Source organism: Myotis myotis, unplaced genomic scaffold (assembly GCF_014108235.1).
Source record: "Myotis myotis isolate mMyoMyo1 unplaced genomic scaffold, mMyoMyo1.p scaffold_m19_p_4, whole genome shotgun sequence".
Classification (NCBI taxonomy): domain Eukaryota; kingdom Metazoa; phylum Chordata; class Mammalia; order Chiroptera; family Vespertilionidae; genus Myotis; species Myotis myotis.
In genome coordinates this window covers 52,124,189-52,129,319 of record NW_023416346.1, presented here as the reverse complement: position 1 = coordinate 52,129,319, position 5,131 = coordinate 52,124,189, and positions in this window count along the sequence as shown.

Genomic DNA, 5,131 nt, shown 5'->3' with positions numbered 1-5,131 from the left:
AATCCAAAGATTTTTATTATATAGTACTAGAAACTCACTCTGGATATTTGGTGGTGAAAAAAATATAAGAGCAGTAAAGTTTATTGATGCCTACTACGTACCTGCCACTTCATATTTGTTATTTCATTTCTCCCTCACTATGGTATAGAAATTATGGCACAGAGGTTAAGTAACTAATGCAAGTTTAAAACAGCTTACAAGTGATATAATCTAGATTTGAGCCTGGTTTGTCTTATTCCAAATGGAACATGCATTCCACTACAAGAGGCTGGCCACATGTCATTTAACAGAATTTTGTGACCCATTGGCCTTATATGCTTTATTTAGGTCCCTATTTGGGGAACAAGAGTATCACCAATGTTGAGGTAGCAGTAGTGGGGAATTTGTATGTCATAGTTTGGAGAAGAGGACAGATGCCTTATACTTAATAAGTATTAACTAACTTAAGCTTTACAAAAATCCTATGACATAAGTTCTATTATCATTTTGCAGCTGAGGAAAATGAAGTGTGGGACATTGAAGTAACTTGCTCATGGTCATCCAACTGGTCCACAGCTGTATTCAAACCATGCTTGTTTGACTTTAAAGTTCTGTTTGCACTTTCCCATGCACCTCTGGGAAATGAAGAAGTCAAGTGTGCTTTCATACTGAAGAAAAGGAACCAGAAGAGAAGGCTTGGAATTAAAGATCACTTGTTTCCTTTCAAACTGGCATCCCTCCTGTGATCCTGAATTCACTTTATCTCTGTCTACCTCTTGATCTTTACTGTATCCTATCTAATAAAAGAGAAACATGGTAATTAGCGTACGACCGCTACCTTTACAATGGCTAATCAGGGAGATGTGCAAATTAACTGCCAGCCAAGATGGCGGCAGGTAGCCAGGCAGCTGGAAGCGAACATGAGGCTTGCTTGCTTCAGTGATGGAGGACTCCAACGTTCCCCGCCTGCCTTGCCGGCCTCTGAGCTTGCAGTTTGAAACATTGTAACAAATATAGAAGCTAAACAAAACCCCAGAAACTTGCTTTCAGACAGCCAGGATCTCAGAGCTGGAGTTATACTTTGTTTCGATTATAGAACACAAACAAACCAGATACCTGCTTTCAGCAGCAGAGGCCTCAGAGCTGGAGCCAGAGCTAAAGCTGGCCCAGAATAAAAAAGAAAAAAAAAGAAAAAAAGGAGCAGTTGGGAGCTTCAGTCACCCGCCAGCCTGAAAACAGCCCTCAGCCTCTCACCCAGACTAGCCAGGCACCCCAGTGGGGACCCCCACCCTGAAGGGTGTGTGACCAGCTGCAAACAGCCATCATCCCCTCATCCAGGCTGGCCAGGCACCCCAGTGGGGACCCTCACCCTGAAGGGTGTGTGACCAGCTGCAAACAGCCATCATCCCCTCACCCAGGCTGGCCAGGCACTCCAGTGGGGACTCCCACCCTGATCCAGGACACCCTTCAGGGCAAATCAGCCAGCCCCACCCATGCACCAGGCCTCTATCCTATATAGTAAAAGGGTAATATACCTCCCAGCACCAGGATCAGCGGAGCCGAGAGGCCTCCCGGCACCGGGATCAGCGTGACAGGGGGCACCACCCAAACCCCCTGATTGTCCTGCGGCTCTGTGTGTGACAGGGGGCGGGGCCACAACCTCCCTATCCATCCTGCTCTGTTCATGACAGGGGAAGGTGCCCAACCTCCTAATCGGCCCGGCTCTGTGCCTGATATGGGGGAGCTCGCCAACCCTCTGATTGCTCTGCGGCTCTGTGTGTGACAGGCTGCAGCACCCCAACCCCCTGATTGGCCCTGCTCTGTGTGTGACAGGGTAGAGTCATAACCTCCCCATCGGCCCTGCCCTGAGTGTGAGAGTGGCGGCGCCCCAACCCCCTGATCGGCTCTGCTCTGTATGTGACAGGGGGCGGTGCCCCAACTCCCCTATCGGCCCTACTCTGTGACTGACAGGGGGAGCTCCTCAACCCCCTGATGGGCCCTGCTCTGTGCATGAGAGGGTATGGAACCCAACCCCCCTGATCGGCCCTGCTCTGTGCGTGACAGGGGGTGGCGCCACAACCTCCCTATCGACCCTGCCTTGAGTGTGACAGGGGGCAGTGCCCCAACCCCCCAATCGGCCCTACCGTGAGCATGACTGAGGGTGGCATCGCAACCTCCCAATCTGCCCTGCTCTGTGCATGACAGGGGGCGGCGCCCCAACTCCCCAATCGGCCCTGCTCTGAGCCCGACCAGGGGCTGCACCTAGGGATTGGGCCTGCCCTCTGCCACCCGGGAGCAGGCCTAAGCCAGCAGGTCGTTATCTCCCGAGGGGTCCCAGACTGCGAGAGGGCACAGGCCGGCCTGAGGGACCCCCTTGCCCCCCTGAGTGTACAAATTTTTGTGCACCAGGCCTCTAGTTATTAAATAAATCCCTCCTTCATCCTTCTTCTATATGTTATTGTTCCTATTGGAAACTTTTCATGACTGTGTTTCTCACTTTAAACCTAATAATCCCATAGCATTCATTCATTATATCACTAAAGCCATCTTTTGTTCTTATCTTCTCTATTATTCCAATTCATTATGTAGGACAACCTCAAATCCCTCCCAAACCTTAGAACCCATTTTCTCTTGCCTCTGCAGTTCATTTTACCAGAGTGGAATTCTGGATTTCTTCTGCAAACATAGATTTTTCTGTTGACTCTTCATGAAGTTTTTATCAACTCAATGGAAGTTATTTCACCTCAGTGTAATCGAGGAGGTGTGCCAGTGGCACACTCAGAGCTTCACCATAGAACATGTACCATGAAGTATCAAACCTGAATCAGTACCGTAGTTCTCAGCAGTCCAACCTTCCCCACACTATATTCTTCAGAGAAAAAGTGTGATACCCAGAGATTTTTCCTTCAACTGCATATATCTCAAGGTTAATTCATATACTAATCATAACTCAACATAAATAATAGACCTACTTCTCTTCTAGCCACCCCTTTATCACCTTCTCTTTTGGGGTATCTAGCAATTAGATGACCTTTTTACTCTCTACTTCCTCCTTTGCCATTTTCTCAGCAGCATTTGTTTAGCAATCTCTTAATTGACATTTATAGTTTGTAACCTGTCAGATGCTAGAGATAACAGAGTCAAGTTTCATTTAGACCAGCGGTTCTCAACCTGTGGGTCGCGACCCTTTTGGGGGTCAAACGACCCTTTCACAGGAGTTGCCTAAGACCATCAGAAAACACATATATAATTACATATTGTTTTGTGATTAATCACTATGCTTTAATTATGTTCAATTTGTAACAATGAAATTGGGGGTCACCACAACATGAAGAACTGTATTAAAAGGGTCGCGACATTAGGAAGGTTGAGAACCACTGATTTAGTCCAAAAGATCTACTGAAATCTTCAATTTAAGCTCGTGTTTCTTAAAGTCTCTAATAAACATGTTACATTTTCTGTCACATTTTCCCTCATCTAAATTTATTCTCAGAAAAGAATCTGAATTTTAAAAAATGTTCCTTATACCGTGGCCCCATATACCCAAATTTAATTTTAACAGCGATAAAAACCATAAAGTAGAAAATAAAATTTTGGTTGTATTTTCAAGCAGATGATGTGGAAACACCTGGGTCAGGCGGAATGGGTCTTCCTTGGAGATTTGAAATTACTCCATTGTAATTCTTGCTTTCTAGTTCAAATGTGACTTTTACTAGCCTTGCACTAGATGAAGGGCACAGATATTATCAGGATATTGGGTTCACCTCCTTGAGATGGTATACATTTTTCCCCCTCTGACAAACAGTTCTGTCAAAGTTTAAAGAATTAGTCTTTATTGTGAAGTGGATAAATGTGTCTTGCTGAAACCATATAGGCTTTCAGGGCCTTTCCAGAAACAAAATAAACCATTCCTTTTTTCTAACATTGATAAATATGAGCAAGCATCTGAAAGCACACTCCCCCACCCCCAGAAGTAGGTCTTCTGAGTATGTCTCTTGCCTCAGCTAACCTTAAAATTATAGTGTGGATATTATATTATTAAATATTAGTTACTGCACTGTTAATGTGTGAGGCAACCTTCTGACAGTTTAAAGTTATTATAAATTTGTTTAAATAATGACTGGTTTAATTGTTGTGTACTCTGTCTGGAAACAAAGAACAAAGTACAGAGCCAAAAACTGATTTGGTTACAGTTGACATTAAGACTGTTCTTCCTCTGAGAGGAAACCAGATGTTAATTTGGAGTCAAATTGTATGTAGACATGTGGTCGTTGGAGGGGGCAGAAGAGGTGCTGATGAGAGAGGAATTTAGAATAGAATTGGGTATTAGGAACACCAACAGTTCAGGTTAATGAGATTCTAGTCTCAGCTTTAATGTCTTAACTTTGTCCATTAATGTCCCTATTTGTAAAATGGAAGAATTTTATTTCCTTGCCTATTTGAAGGGGCTGGCTGAGGATTAATAGATATTAAGAATGCCTTAAAGGCACTGTTGTTTGATATTTAACAATTAACTGTCATTGTAAAGGCAAGCCACAAAATTAGAGAATTATTTACAATTCATATATTCAACAGAGGACACTTTCAGAATATGTAAAGAACACCTACAAATCAATTTTAAAGCACAGTTTGCCCAATAGAAAAATTGATAGCAGATTTGACTAGGCACTTCTCCAAAGAGGATATCTAAACAGGCAATAACTATACAAAAGATGTTCAATCTCATTATTCATCAGGGAAATGCAAATTAAAACCAAAATTACATACAATCACAAAATCCAGAATGGCTAAAATGAGATGAGCAAAAATAGTTACAGAGACAGAGAAGCATTAAACAGACTATCAAACTTCAGAGGGAAGGCAGGGAAGGGCTGGGGGCGGGAGGTAAGAGATCAACCAAAAGACTTGTATGCATGCATTTAGGTATAACCAATGGACACAGGCACCAGGGATGTGAGGGAATGTGGTGGGGGTGGGGGTGGCCAGGAAGAGGTCAATGGTGAAAAAAGGATACATATGTAATACTATGTGTAATACTTTAAACAATAAAGAATTATTTTTTTAAACTAAAAAGGGAACTCCCATTTGACCCAGTGATCCCACTTCTGGGAATATATCCCAAGAAACTAGAAACACCAATCAGAAAGGATAT